The sequence below is a fragment of the Bombina bombina genome, chromosome 7, assembly GCF_027579735.1.
Source record: "Bombina bombina isolate aBomBom1 chromosome 7, aBomBom1.pri, whole genome shotgun sequence".
In the NCBI taxonomy this organism is placed as follows: Eukaryota; Metazoa; Chordata; class Amphibia; order Anura; family Bombinatoridae; genus Bombina; species Bombina bombina.
This window is the reverse complement of record NC_069505.1, coordinates 195,725,329-195,742,266: the sequence shown is the minus strand read 5'-3', so window position 1 is coordinate 195,742,266 and position 16,938 is coordinate 195,725,329. Positions and strand designations below refer to the sequence as shown.

At 43.0% G+C, this 16,938-nt stretch overlaps 1 protein-coding gene across 1 annotated transcript in view; it reads right to left on the bottom strand.

Annotated features, from left to right (window-relative positions):
* The window catches only part of CAT (catalase), a 345,988-nt gene that overhangs the window by 291,752 nt on the left and 37,298 nt on the right, over positions 1–16,938 (bottom strand). The gene's annotated exons all lie outside the window — the stretch shown is intronic.

Here is a 16,938-nt window from a genome sequence, read left to right as displayed (position 1 = left end):
GGGGCTATGATACAGAACCTACCTAATAACGCAGTACCCTGGGGTTATGAAACAGACAGACCGTACCAAATAACGCAGTACCCTGGGGCTATGATACAGACAGACCGTACCTAATAACGCAGTACCCTGGGGCTATGATACTGATACAGAGAGAGCGTACCTAATAACGCAGTACCCTGGGCTATGATACAGACCGTACCCAATAACGCAGTACCCTGGGGCTATGATGCAGACAGACCGTACTAATAATGCAGTACCCTGGGGCTATGATACAGACCGACCGTACCTAATAATGCAGTACCCTGGGGCTATGATACTGAGAGAGCGTACCTAATAACGCAGTACCCTGGGACTATGATACAGACCGTAACTAATAACAGTACCCTGGGGCTATGATACTGATACAGAGAGACCGTACCCAATAACGTAGTACCCTGGGACTATGATACAGATACATACCGACCGTACCTAATAACGCAGTACCCTGGGGCTATGATACAGAGAGACCGTACCTAACGCAGTACCCTACGGCTATGATACAGTCAGACCGTACCTAATAACACAGTACCCTGGGGCTATGATACAGAGAGACTGTACCTAATAACAGAGTACCCTGGGGCTATGATACTGATACAGAGAGAGACCTACCTAATAACGCAGTACCCTGGGCTATGATACAGACAGACGGTACCTAATTACGCAGTACCCTGGGCTATGATACAGACAGACCGTACCTAATAACAGTACCCTGGGGCTTTGATACAGACAGACCGTACCTAATAACGCAGTACCCTGGGCTATGATACAGGACAGACGGTACCTAATTACGCAGTACCCTGGGCTATGATACAGACAGACCGTACCTAATAACAGTACCCTGGGGCTTTGATACAGACAGACCGTACCTAATAACGCAGTACCCTGGGCTATGATACAGGACAGACGGTACCTAATTACGCAGTACCCTGGGCTATGATACAGACAGACCGTACCTAATAACAGTACCCTGGGGCTTTGATACAGACAGACCGTACCTAATAACGCAGTACCCTGGGCTATGATAGAGACAGACCGTACCTAATAACGCAGTACCCTGGGCTATGATAGAGACAGACCGTACCTAATAACGCAGTACCCTGGGGCTATGATACAGACCGTACCTAATAACGCAGTACCCTGGGGCTATGATACAGACAGACGGTACCTAATAACGCAGTACTCTGGAGCTATGATACAGACTGACCGTACTTAATAATGCAGTACCCTGGGGCTATGATACAGAGAGACCGTACCCAATTACGCAGTACCCTGGGGCTATGATACAGAGAGACCGTACCCAATTACGCAGTACCCTGGGGCTATGATACAGAGAGACCGTACCCAATTACGCAGTACCCTGGGGCTATGATACAGAGAGACCGTACCCAATTACGCAGTACCCTGGGGCTATGATACAGTCAGACCGTACCTAATAACGCAGTACCCTGGGGCTATGATACAGACAGACCGTACCTAATAACGCAGTACCCTAGGGCTACAATATATTCAATATGCAGCAGACAGACCGTACCTAATAAGAGTACCCTGGGGCTACGATACATTCAGTATACGGCACAGATCATAACTAATAATGCAATTATAACAAATGTTTATACCTCGCTCTATAGACACTTGTGAAAAACGTTTGTTAAGAAAACCAAAATGTATGCTTACCAGATAAATTCCACTCTTTCCTGGTCAGGGAGTGTCCACAACTTCATTCCTTACTGTTGGGAAATAACACCTGGCCACCAGGAGGAGGCAAAGACACCAGAGCCAAAGGCTTAAATATCCCTCCCACTTCCCCCTTCCCCTCAGTCATTCGGCCGAGGGAACAAGGAAAAGTAGGTGAAACATCAGGGTATAAAGGTGCCAGAAGAAAAACAAAAAGGGAGCCACCCAAAAAATTCTTACAGGCAAGGTCGTGGACTCTCCCTGCCAGGAAAGAAAGGAATTTATCTGGTGAGCATATATTTTGTTTTCTTTCCAAAGGCAGGGAGAGTCCACGACTTAATTCCTTACTGTTGGGGAAACAATGCCCAAGCTCCAGAGGACACTGAAGGAATAACGGGAGGGAACAAGAAAAAGGTGGACCCTAATATAAGGGCACCACAGCCTATAAAACCTGTCTCCCAAAAGCTGCTTTAGCCAAAGCAAACACATCAAACTTGTAAAATTTAGTAAAAGTATGTAAGGAGGACCAGGCCGCCTTACAAATCTGATTCATAAAGGTTTCTTCTTAAAAGCCAAGGAAGAAGCAACTGCTCTAGAGGAATGAGCCGTTATTCTTTCAGGAGGCTGCTGTCCCGCTTTCGCATAAGCCAAGCGGATGACACTCCTCAACCAGAAAGACAAGGAATACGTAGTGGCCCTCTGACCCATACGTCTACCCGCATAAACGACAAAAAGATGAATATTGTCTGAACTCCTTAGTAGACTGAAGGTAAACTTCAAAGCACGAACCACATCCAGATTGTGAAGCAAACATTCCTTCGTTGAAGGATTAGGACGCAAGGAAAGTATCAACAATCTCTTGATTAATGTTATGATCTGACACCACCTTAGGAAGGAAACCTAACCTAGTACGTAAAACAGCCTTATCGGCATGAAAAACAAGGTAAGGGGGGGGGGGGTCACACTGTAAAGCGAAATCTCAGAGACTCTGAGCAGAGGCAATGGCTAATAGAAACAAAACTTTCCAAGATAACAGTTTAATGTCAACAACATGCATGGGCTCAAACGGAGCCTGCTGCAAAACACAAAGAACAAGATTGAGACTCCAAGGTGGAGCCACAGGTCTAAACACAGGTCTGATTCTAGTCAGAGCCTTAACAAAGGACTGCACATCTGGAAGCTCAACTAATTTCTTGTACAGCAACGCCAACAGGGCAGATATCTGTCCCTTCAGAGAGCTGGCAGATAGGCCCTTCTCCAATCCATGTTGGAGAAAAGATAAAATTCTGGCAACCTTATTCTTATGCCAAGAAAACACCACGTTCCTCACACCACATAAGTCCGCCACACCTTATGGTAGATGCACCGACTAACCGGCTTATCAGCTTGAATCGAAGTGTCTATGTGTCAGGGTGCCAGGAATCAGACTGCAAAAAGTGCAAAAATAATCGCACCTTTATTAATAGCAAAAAATAATAAAAAGTCCACAAGTAAAATAACAAGCCAGGAGTCAAAACCAGAGCTGGTAGTCAGACGAGCCGAGTCAGGAGCCAAAGCGAAGAGTCAGACGACCCGGAATCAGGAACAAGGAAAACAGCAGAGTCAGGAACAAGCCAGGGATCAGGAACCAGGAAGGACGTCAGGCAGCCAGGTAATACACAGGAACTCTCACAAACAGGTCTGAGACAACGCAAAGGCAAAGCATACTGAACACAGGCCCTTTAAATATAAGTGATGACATCACAATTCTGAGACTGCATCCTGTCTCACATGGATGATGCACACCTGTCTGGCCATAAAAGGAAGTGTAGGAAATGAGCAGCATCCCCCACAATGCACCATAGTCAGGAAGAGAGGTGAGGAAAATGGTTGCCGGCAGCACATGGCAAACAGGGAACAAACCCTGACACTATGACACTATCAGAAAAACCTCTCTTGGCTAAGACTAAGCATTCAATCTCCACACAGTCAGCCTCAGAGAATCTAGATTTTTATGTAGGCAGGGGCCCTGTATCAGCAGGTCCCTTAGACAAAACTACCTCCATGGAGGAGATGAGGACATTCTCACCAGATCCAGGAACCAGGTCCTTCACGGCCAGGATGGAGCAATTAGAAACACTGATGCTTGCTCCTGCTTGATGCATGCTACCACACGAGGGAGAAGAGGCAATGGAGGAAAGAGATATACGAGTCTGAACTTCCATGGAACTGCTAGAGTATCTATTAACTCTGCTTGAGGATCCCTCGATCTAGACCCATACCTGGGTAGTTTGGCATTGAGCCGAGAGGCCATGAGATCTATCTCCAGCCTCCCCCATCTGCTTCAAATTTCTGTAAACACCTCGGGTGGAGAGACCATTCCCCCGGGTGAAAAGATTGTGTGCCCAGGATGTGGACCGCTGACAGCATACAGTTGTGGACTTCTGCCCATTCTAGAATTTGAGACACCTCCCTCATTGCTAAGGAACTTCTCGTTCCTCCCTGATGGTTGATGTAGGCAACAGTAGTTATATTATCCAAATGGAATCTGATAAACTGGGACAAACTCAGAAGGGGCCTTCAGCGCATTAATGATTGCCCAGAGTTCCAAAATGTTGATCAGAAGAGTGGAATCCTCCTGACTTCACAACCCTTGTGTCTTCCTGGCACCCCAAACGACACCCCAGCCAGATAGACTTGCGTCCGTAGTCACAATCTTCCAGAACAGTCTAAAGAAGCACGTGCCTCAAGACAGGTGATCTTGACAGGGCCACCAAGAGAGCGAGTCTCGACAGGCTGTCCAATACGTTCTGTTGGGAAAGGTCTGACATGGAATCTGGCAAAAGGAATTATGTCCATACAAGACACCATGAGTCCAATCACCTCCATACACTGGGCCACCAAAGGTCTTAAGAAGGCCTGGAGGGCAAGACACGCCGTTGTCAGCTTGCAACGTCTCTGATTAGAAAGATCTTCATGGATACCAAGTCTATGACTGTACCCAGGAAATTGACCCTGGTACTTGGCGTAAGATAACTCTTCTCCAAGTTTATCTTCCATCCATGTGACCGAAGAAGACTTAGAAGAAATTCTGAGTGATCCCTTGCCAGACGAAAAGATGGTGCCTTTACCAAGATATAATCCAGGTAATGTGCTATTGCAATACCTTGGGTTCTGGCCACTGCTAGTAGAGCACCCAGAACCTTTGTAAATATCCTGGGTGTAGTAGCTAAGCCAAATGGAAGTGCTATAAACTGGAAGTGCGGATCCAGAAAGGCAAACCTCAGGAACTGTATCCTTCAGATCGACAAGTCATAATTGTCCTTCCTGAACCAGGGGAAAGATCGATCTGATCATCTCCCAACTTGAGGGGACACTTAGAAATTTCTTTAAGGCACTTCAAGTCCAGAATTAGACCAAAGCTTCCCCCTCCTTTTTGGGAACCACAAATAGATTTGAATAGAACCCCAGACCTCTTTCTGATGTAGGAACAGGGATTATTACTCCTAAGGAAGCTAGATCCAGTACACAATCTAAAAAGGCTGTCCTCTCCTCTGGTCTTGTAGATAGTCTGGAGAGGAGGAATCTGCCCCTGTGCGGATGAGATTTGAATCCTATCCTGTATCCTTGAGATACAACCTCTAGCACCCAAGGATCCTGAACATCCTGGAACCAGGCATCTGAGAAAAACGACCATCTGCCCACTACTTGATGGAATCCCGGATCGGGGGGCGACCCCTTCATGCAGATTTGATGTCTGCTTGGACTTATTCCAGGACTGAGCAGGCTTCTAGGTACTCTTGGGTTTGGAGGATGATTGAGTTCTTTTGGACTTGTCCGAACAACAATTAGAGGAGGACTGCCGTCCTTTAGGTCTGTTCTTCTTATCCTGCAGAGCCCAGACCTGGACCAAAAAAAACCATCCCCTTGAATGGCAAGGAAAGGAGACTGGATTTAGAAACCATATCCACGGACCAAGATTTCAACCAGAGAGCCCTGCAAGCTAGGACAGCAAAGCCTGAAGCCTTTGCGTTCAGGCGTATAATTTGCAAATTTGTATCAGATAAAGGAGTTAGCTATTCTTAAGGCCTTAATCCTCTCCTGAATATCCTCGAGGGGAGATTCCACCTTGATAAGTTCTGACAGAGTCACACCAGTAGGTGGCTGCCCCAGCCACAGCAGCTACAGCTGCTGCCGGTTGGAATAAAAACCCTGTGTCTGAACATTTTTCTCAGGTGACTTTCCAACGTCTTGTCCATAGGTACCTAAAGGAAGAGCTGTCATCCAGAGGGATAGTGGTACGCTTAGCTAGCGTTGAAATGGCGCCATCCACCTTAGGGATGGAACCCCACAGTTCCAGCTGAGAGTCAGGGACCAGGAATAACTTCTTAAAAGCTGACTAAGAGAAAAAAAAAAAAAAGGAGTTTCAATTCTTTCCCATTCACTACTGATAATGTTTGCCATGTGAACTGGGAAAGGAAAAGTCTGTGGGGCCTTTCTGTCCTCGAAAACCCTGTCTAACTTAGGGATCTTAGGCTCCTCAGGCAGTTTTGCTTCCGGGACCTCTAAAGTAGACAGAACCTCCTTTAGTAAAAAAAAAACACAGATGTTCTACCTTAAATCTGAAGGAGGGCTCCTCGGATGGAGGTTTAGTAAATGAAGTCTCCGAGAGTTCACCATCTGACGCTACAGAGGTTACCTCATCCTCAGAGTTGAGACATACTGGCTAAATCGGATTGGAAAATTAGCTATATCTAATTCAGTAGAACTATGTTTAACCTTTCTCTTTCGTTTTTCATAGATAGGTAAGGCACTCAGGGTTGCAGACACAGCAGATTGCAACTGCGTGGAAAAGTATGCAGGGAAAAAGCGTGCCACGGGGAACTGCATGTGAAGCAATTTGAGGGGATAGGGTAGGCATCTCCCGGATCACAGAGTCCTAAGAGGTTGATGGCTCAGAGGGACTAATTATGCAAGGGGGGGACTTAGCAGATTTAGCTCCCTTCTTAGACTTTAGGATGGTACCCAGGCAGTTGGAACAAAATTGAGCAGGTGAACAAACCACAGCCTCCTCACAATATATATATATATATATATATATATATATATATATATATATATATATATATATATATATATATATATATATATATATATATATATATATATATATATATATATATATATATATATATATATATATATATATATATATATATATATACACACACACACACATATATATATATATATATATATATATACACACAGGTATTATTTAATATAGAAGGTGCAGAGTCCTCCATTGATGATATGCAATCCCACAGTAAGAAAACTAAAAAATTTTTTTTTTTAATAAGTCACCTTTATAACCAATGACTGGGGCACTCACCACCTCCTAGACCCAGACAAGCTGTAGAAAACGCTCTCCGTAGGATTGTTAGTTTCTGCAGCAGGATCATAAGGAAAACTAATTAAGCCGCACCCGATCACATGGTGCGCAAGAAGGGACCTCCCCCCTGCTATGAGAAAAGCACGCAAAGCTATTAGGAGCTGCACAACTCACAAAAAACTAAAGTGAAACCTGTCTATTCCATTGCCAAAAGTATGCAGTGTATTTGAGCCCAAACCTTCACAAGTGTTCCTTACAGAACAAAGCAGTACAGATATCCCCAAACTGTTCCAAATAATCTCCAAATTAAATGAGATATTAACCTTTGACCCTATTGAGGTTATGAGGAGTCACACCGAGTCCCTGCTAAATTGTAAATAAAGCAGACTTACCCTCCAGGATCTATGCTGTGGAACAGATAGAGCCTCAAGCGTGACAGCCTTGCCGCAGTGTTCTGACAGGGATCCGAGTGTGGAAAAGCAAGCAGTGTAACTCGTTAACACCGATTGCCCAGGAGCTGTTAGTCTGGATCGCTTTCGCAGAAAAACTTTCCCTGTATTTCCAGACCAACGTTCATCAATACTCTGAGATTTATACGATTTATATGATTACTTAAAACTCCAGCCCACTCTTCAAGGGAAAATATCCATTAAAGGACTATCTGAATCTTCTGGCATTTCCCTGCCATCCTCCTCTAGTGACGCAAGGCAAAGAATGACTGGGGGGGATGGGGGAAGTGGGAGGGATATTTAAGCCTTTGGCTGGGGTGTCTTTGCCTGCTCCTGGTGGCTAGGTGTTGTATTTCCCAATAGTAAGGGATTAAGTTGTGGACTCTCCCTGCTTTTTGAAAGAAAAAGTAATTTGCTGATCACAGCAATACATTTGTATTAAACCTGTGGCTCAGACAGCTGTGTGTGTAAGTACATTATTCAGTATCACTTTCTGTAATGGTGAGAACAAAGATAGAAAATCTCATAATTATCACCTGGAAGCTGAGAACATTAAGCTAAACACTTTAATTAGATTTGTAATGAGGATTAGATCACAGTACCTAATAAAATACAGAGCGCTTAATTTGATATGCAAGATAAACCGGAAAAATTAAAAAGTAAAACTGCCTTTATACAGTAATTTGCATGGATTTAAAAGGAGCTCCTGCACTGGATTAACCAATTGTTGGGTTAGTGCTTTTATTTCTTCAGGATACACTTGTCTGGGTGCCAGGAATCAGACAGACGAGAAGTGCAAAAATAATAACACCTTTATTAATAGCAAAAAATAATAAAAAGTCCACAAGTCAAGTAACGAGCCAGGAATCAAAACCAGAACTGGAAGTCAGACGAGTCGAGTCAGGAGCCAAAGCGAAGAGTCAGACAAGCCGGAATCAGGAACAAGGAAAACAACAGAGTCGGGAACAACCCAGGGATCAGGAACCAGGAAGGACGTCAGGCAGCCAGGTAATACACAGAAACTCTCACAAACAGGTCTCAGACAACGCAAAGGCAAAGCATACTGAACAGAGGCCCTTTAAATAATAAGTGATGACATCACAATTCTGAGACTGCATCCTGTCTCACATGGATGATGCCCAGCAGTTTGGCCATAAAAGGAAGTGCAGGAATTGAGCAGCATCCCCCACAATGCACCATAGTTAGGAAGAGAGGCGAGTAAAATGGTTGCCAGCAGCACTTGGCAAACACAACAGGGAAAAAACCCCGACAAGACTACAGCCTCTTGGGGGGCTGTGAAAACACAATTTGAAGACTTCTCACAAGCAACAATACCCAAAGCTTTATCATCATGAGACATGCGAGTTGCCCACCCTATACACACCAAGGTATAGGGTGTGTGTATACACATATACACACACAAAGTTTGTATCTACTGTATGCGGATGACTGTATACTACTAGTGTTCTCCCCATGACCTTTTTAATGTTGCTTAAATTTAAGTTAAATCAATGTATGATAAGCTATCCAAAGCACAAACTGGTTGCATCATTTAAAGTGAATGTAAATTTTGATGATAAAGTGCCCAGTTTTAAAAAAAAGAAAATTTAGGTTTACCTGATAAATTTATTTTTTTTCACACAATGAGTCCACGGATCATCTTAATTACTAATGGGATATTCACCTCCTGGTCTGCAGGAGGAGGCAAAGAGCACCACAGCAGAGCTGTTAAATAGCTCCTCCCTTCCCTCCCACTCCAGTCATTCGACCGAAGTTAGGAAGAGAAAGGAAAAGCCAAGGTGCAGCGGTGTCTGAAGTTTACAATAACCCACAACCTGTCTAAAAGAACAGGGCGGGCCGTGGACTCGTGTCAAAAAAGAAATACATTTGAGTGTTTAGGCGGAGCCTGGCCGTGCCGGAACATGGCCGCACTGAGATAGAGCTCCGGTCTGGATAACTCATTTCCCTCATATTGCCACCGGCCACCGACACTGCAGACGGCCACAACTCACACCTAAAGACACCCTGCGTTCGCGGAAACCCGAGGGGAGCCATGCCGTGACCGCAGGTCTGTAATTAGCACTTGTAAAGACACGTTCATATACCCACGGGGACCGGCGCCATCTTGCCTAATAATACCATCAGCTCTCACGGTCTCTGCGTGGGTGTATGGAGTGACAGAGGTGGAAATACATTTAGCCCGGGGCGCACTGTCAAACAGCCCTGTAGGCTACAAATAGTCAATCTGGCCGACACTGCCGCACATATCCCAATCGGGTACACGTCATTAAACATGCTGAGATCTGAGCTACACTTTCACGTGGCGTAAGCCCGTTACTTTAGATATGCGGCTGAACGAATTATAGAGGAACTTGCCGACACCACAACAGGGGCACAGCAGTAATGTAAATAAGACACAAGTGACCGAAGAAACCAGGCACGCTACCCACATGTAAAGCTTAAATACAAGGAAGGAAAATAAACAGTCTCATATCCTCATTTCTCTGGTGTTCCGGTCTGCTGGTGTTTATTAAAACTGGCGAAGGGGAACAGTGTACTCCCAAGAGTGATAAAGGAAGTTTTATTCTTCGACCGCAATGGCAACAAGAAAGGGCCCAAAAATGGATAAAGCTAATAAACAAGCAACGCTGCCTGTGTCTGTGAGCAACTTTTTCTGCACCAATGACACGACTAATACGGAGCAAAGAGACACAGGGAGCAGCACACAGTCTCATACAGACAACATTCAACAACAAGTGGTTCCAGTGGAGCTAATGAATCAACTAAAATCTGATATTGCCAATCTCCCTTCAAAAACAGACTTTGATTCCTTAAAGAACTTAATCAAATCGGAGCTTTCAACTATAAGAAAAGAGGTTTCTGAGATTGGGCTTAGACTGGAGGATATAGAGGGGACACAGGAGACACTGAATACCCTGACTGATTCAATTATAACACAAGCTAACATACATGAAGCTAAAATGTCCGCACTACAGGACAGACTAGATGATATGGACAATAGAAACCGTAGAAATAATCTAAGGATCCGCGGTATACCAGAGAAAATCACTAATACCGAGTTGGAAACTTATGTCCAAGATCTATTTCGCCATCTGAAGAAAGATCAGCAAGCTCCAAATGTGGAATTAGATAGGGTCCACAGGGCCCTCAGACCTCCCCCACCAGACAAAGCCCCTCCGAGAGACGTGATACTGAGGTTCCTACGATACAAAGATAAAGAGGAGGTATGGACTGCTGCCCGCCAACTAAGAGACATATCATACATGGATCACAACCTACAAATCTATTTGGACCTGAGCCCCAACACGCTACAGAGGAGAAGGGACATTGCTTTTATAACTAGAGCGCTCAGGGACAAAAAGATTAAATATCGTTGGGGGTACCCCTTCAGCTTGGTTGTTTCATTCGACGGCAAGTCCTTTACCTATAAAGAACCACACGACCTAGGGACTCTTTCTAAGGGACTAAACATAACCTTCAACACTCCCCCGGACTTTGATACCCAGGGGAGCATTGATCTTGAGGAGCAATCGGATCAGAGCTCACTTCAGGGAAGAAATCGATGGCAGCTAGTGAGCTATGGCAAACGAAAAAAGGACAGAAATGACCCTATCAACAAAAATGCCATGAGTTCTACCATCCAAGAGACATGAAGCGGAACATTGATGGGTGAGATTGTGTTCAATTTTCAAAAAAAAAAAAAAAAAAAAAAAAAAATTATTTTCTTTTAAAAAAAAAATGTATATGCAATTTACCTCTGTGGGGATGGGAAGAGTTAAACGTTTTGCCTAAACATGCTGGTTATGTGAAATGTTGTGTGGCCTGTTGGGTGGTTGGGAAGTACATTCACATGAGAGGGAGATGTTGTTGTTTAGCATTCCTCCTTCTTTACCTTTTTTCTTGCACTGAATTATTACTTTGTTCAAACAGTTCACTGTTTAATGGTTGTTTTTACAAAATTATTATATGTTCTTGTTAGTTTTTTAGATTTTTATAGACTGACGTACAAAAATTACAAATTCCAGACCAACGGGGGGCGCATGACAACTTGGGGGGCTTACCATACACACATTAACCTGACAGGAACTCCGGGTGACTATGGGTGCTCTCAACACAATATAATAAATGGTATCAATAAATAAGCAGAAGGGAATCACCTTCATTTCCATTAACGCTAAGGGCCTCAATAGTCCATCTAAGAGACATGTAGCTATGAGAGATTTTAAAGAAAGGAAGGGTGACGTGGTCTTTATACAAGAAACGCACTTCTTAAAGAATAGAGAACCCCAGACGTTTAAATACAAATTCGGAGATTCTTATTACGCTTCCAACAACACCAAAAAGTGTGGGGTTGGCATACTGTTTAGGAAGGGTATAGCATTCCAAGCCCACAAGTGCATAAAGGATGCCTCAGGGAGATACCTAATTCTAGTGGGCAAGTTGTTTCATAAACAAGTAACATTGGTCAGCGCTTACGCCCCAAACACATCACAAGACACATTTTTTAAAACCCTATCTAACGCCATACTAGACGCAGCGAGGGGCACCTTGATAGTATGTGGAGACCTCAATTGTACATTGGACCCCACAATGGATAACTCCTCAGGGACATCCTCTACTGCACACGCAATCATTAATAAGCTAAAAAAAAACCTTAGAGATCTAGCCCTACACGACACATGGAGAATACTTAACAGAACAGTGAAGGATTACACATTCTATTCTCACCCCCATGTTAGATATTCCAGGATAGATTACATCCTCACGGATGTTACTAGCCTAGCTATGGTTGAGAACTGTAGGATACTCCCCACATCATGGACTGACCACTCAATGGTCCGCTGCAGAATGCATTGGGATACCAGGGAGGGTACTAGCTACCTATGGAAATTGGACGACAGACTCCTTGACGACCCTACATACACAGTAAAAATAGAAAAAGCTCTGGAGGAGTTCTTCCAGTTTAATTCCAATTCAGATATTGACATTAAACACCGATGGGGAGCCCATAAAGCGGTCCTTAGGGGGGAACTTATGAGTATAAAAGCACACCAAATTAAACAGCAAAGAACATATTTTGAGTCGGTTTTGAATAAGATTGAGGAACTGGAGAAAGCTCATAAACAAGACCCAAATGATACACAAACACTAGACAGCTTGCTGGATTATAGAGGAAAGCTTAATATGATTATCGACAAAGAGTGTAAGGTATCCGCTCTTAAATTAAAACAAATGTCTTATGAGGGTAACAACAAATGTAGCAGGCTTTTCGCAAGGAAGCTGAAACGCAAAACTAATAAATCCTTTATAATGAAAATAAAAGACCATAGGGGGGGGGAGAGCACCTCATCTGCACATATTGCTGAAGCTTTTCGCGCTTATTATGAGAAATTATATAACCTGCAGGAACCCTCCCCGGATAACGCCCACACATTTATAGATCAACTAATGCTATCAAATATAGGGGAAGAGGAAAGATCCCGCCTTAACGAACCTTTCACACTAAAAGAAATAAAATGCATAATTAAAGATCTCCCTAATGAGAAAGCACCTGGCCCTGATGGCTTTACAACCTACTACTATAAAAAATTTACTGATATATTATCCCCCCAATTATTAGAATTATTTCAATCCATTTCGGAAAAGAACCCTTTTCTAGAGGAATCCCTAACTGCAAATATAGTGGTGCTCCCCAAACCGGGTAGGAATACAGATAGAGTGGAAAATTTTAGACCTATATCCTTATTAAATAATGATATAAAAATATATGCTAAATTGCTGGCCAACAGACTGAACCCTGTCATTCCCCAGATAATTGATATGGACCAAGTAGGCTTTGTTATTGGCAGAGAGGCAAGGGACAATACGGTAAGAGCCATTGACCTTATAGATTACGCGACATCACAAAATATCCCACTAGTATTGATTTCCACGGACGCGGAGAAAGCCTTCGACCGCGTCCGGTGGAAATTTCTGCGGTCAATATTAGAAAAATTTGGAATTGGGTCCCCTTTTATATCGAAAATTATGGCATTATATTCTTCCCCATCGGCTAGGGTCCAGGTGAATGGGGTATTGTCTCAGCCCTTCCAAATAAGCAACGGTACGAGACAGGGGTGCCCCCTGTCCCCCCTACTGTTTGCGTGTGCGGTTGAAGCTCTGGCGGTTAAAATTAGGAATGATGTAGACATAGAGGGAGTCAGAATTAAAGAAAGAAACTATAAAATCATGTTGTACGCTGACGACATATTATTTACCCTCACCAATCCACTCACTTCACTACCACATGTGCTACAACACCTGAGGGATTTTCAGCTCGCCTCCAATTTTCTAATTAATAAATCAAAATCAGAAATACTTAATATTTCCCTCGATCAGGCCCACCTTACTCAACTAAAAAACACCTGTCCTTTCCGATGGCAGGAAAAATCACTAAAATATTTGGGGATTCAGCTTACAAAAAACACACAAGACTTATTCAACACTAACTACATCCCTTTACAAAGACGCTTAATAGCAGATCTATCCTCCTGGAGATCCTTACAAACTTCCTGGATGGGGAGAATTAACATATTTAAAATGAATGTCCTGCCCCGCATATTATATGTCTTGCAAGCCCTACCTATCCCACTCCCTACTAATTTTCTTTCATCCCTGCAGTCAAAAATCCTAGAATTTGTTTGGGACAAAAAAACGGCCAGAATAAACAAAAATATTATGTGTACACCATTATTGAGTGGCGGGCTGGGAGTCCCCGACTTAGTGAAATACAGATACGCAACCTTTCTACAACGAATACTAGACTGGCACTATAACTTTCAAAATAAGGCCTGGGTACAGCTGGAGCATGAAATATCAGACTTTAACCATTTGGGATCCCAATGTTGGGCTGGCTTGGGCGGTACAGGTGGGGACCATCAGTTTCACACATTGACCTCTGAGACCTTTAAAATTTGGAGTAATATCCTATTAAGATTCCCACATGTGTCTTCTAGATACTCCCCATTGACCCCTCTTAGTGAAAACAAAGACTTTACCCCTGGGTCTCGCTGCTCCCGCTACAGAACTAGTATGACAAGCAGAACACTGCAGGTACGCCAACTAGGCAATGAACAGGCATTTTACACAAGGGATAAACTAGTAGAGGAGGGCCTTCAGATGTTTAGGGACTGGCTCTTTCATCAGCAATGTATCTCCTTTAACTCTAAACACAGCGATAGGAGAAACCTAATTAGACCCCTAACTCAATTCGAAAACATGTGCACATCGTCAAAACCAATAGGCCATTCCCTTTCCATATTATACAAAATTTTGCAGACACAACCTTGGGGTCACAACCCATATTACTTGGAGAGATGGAATGACGAACTAGGTTTTGATATTAACCAAGGCGAGGCTAAGAGAGTCTTCCACAATATAGCTAAGTCATCAGTGTCAGCCAAATTAACAGAATTAAATCTCAAAATACTCCACAGGTGGTATATGACACCTGTCAGGATTCAAAAGCTATTTCATACAAGAACCAACACTTGCTGGCGCTGTGAAATGGAGAGGGGTACAATGTCACACATATGGTGGTCTTGTAACAATATATCACCAATATGGGAAAGTATAGCCACCGAAGCTTCCAAGATACTAGAAAAAACAATTCCACCAGACCCTAAAATATGGTTATTCTTATGTATACCTAAAAACTTCACGACAGCACAAAGAAAAATGTTGTGTATTTTAAGTAACAGCATGAAAAACCTAATAGCCCAGAAATGGAAATCGAGAAACACCCCAGACTTAACACAATGGATACATAAGTGTAATGACATCTTAAAAATGGAAGAATATCACTACATGCGAATAAAATGCATGGAGATATATGCTCAGCTGAAGGAGATGTGGGAGGGTTACATAAAACACAGATTCAAGGGTTGACACTGAGACATGGCATTGGTACCACAGAGGTAGTATAACCTGAAAGGAGAGGCTAAGGTGCAGACAAAGAAGAGGTTAGTTACAAAGAGTCTCACGGGTCACCAATAGTTATTAAACTATATGGGCTCTCTGAGGGGTAGTGCGCGCTCACACTACATAATCAACTCGTCAGGATTACATTCTAGATTTCTCTTTTTTCCTTTTCTTTTTCCCCTTTTTTTTTTTTTTCCTCCTTCTTTTATGTTCTCAGTCTGATTTATTGTTTTACATAGAAATTTATTAAAAGGAATCCAAAACTTCTTCCTCTTGTTAAATGAGTCATTACGATGTAAAATTTTCACATGTAAAATCTCAACATTTATGCCTGTATTGACCATTGTATGTATACGTATACTCTGTTTTGTTTTGGATACCCAATAAAAGAAATTTATAAAAAAAAAAAAAAGAAATACATTTATCAAGTAATCATAAATTTTCTTTTCTTTTTTAAGACACGATGAGTTCACGGATCATCTTAATTACTAATGATATTAAATACCCAAGCAAGAGTACACAGATGATACGGGAGGGACAAGACAGGGAACATAAACGGAAAGCACCACTGCTTGAAGAACCCTTTCTACCAAAAACTGCCTCAGCCGAGGCAAAAGTGTCAAATTTGTAAAACCTTGAAAAAGAGTGAAGAGAAAACCAAGTTGCAGCCTTGCAAATCTGTTCCACAGAAGCTTCATTTTTGAACGCCCATGAGGAAGCAACAGCCCTCGTGGAATGAGCCATAACTCTCTCTGGAGACTGCTGTCCAGCAGTCTCATATGCAAAACGTAAGATACTCTTCAGCCAAAAAGAAAGAAGTAGCCATAGCTTTGTGTCCCTTGCGTTTTTCTGAGAAAACCACAAACAAAGAAGAAGACTGACGAGAGTCCCTACTCGCCTGCAGGTAAAACTTTAAAGCATGGACCACGTCCCAATTGAGCAAAAGTCTTTTCTTCTAAGAAAAAGGATTAGGACACAAGTAAAGAACAACAATCTCCTGATTAACGTTCCGATCAGAAACAACCTTAGGAAGAAATCCTAATTTAGTACGTAAAACTACCTTATTTGAATGGAAATAAGATGAGACTCATACTGTAATGCCAAGAGCTCTGACACTCACCGAGCATAAGAAATAGCAACAAGAAAAGAAAAATGTATGCTTACCTGATAAATTTGTTTCTTTTTAGACACGATGAGTCCACGGATTTTCATCCTTACTTGTGGGATTTCACCTCCTGGTCAGCAGGAGGTGGTAAAGAGCACCACAGCAGAGCTGCTATATATAGCTCCTCCCCTCCCACTCCAGTCATTCGACCGAAGTTAGGAAGAGAAACGAAAAACCAAGGTGCAGAGGTGTCTGAACTTTACAAAAATTAATAACCTGTCTGAGAACAGGGCGGGCCGTGGACTCATCGTGTCTAAAAA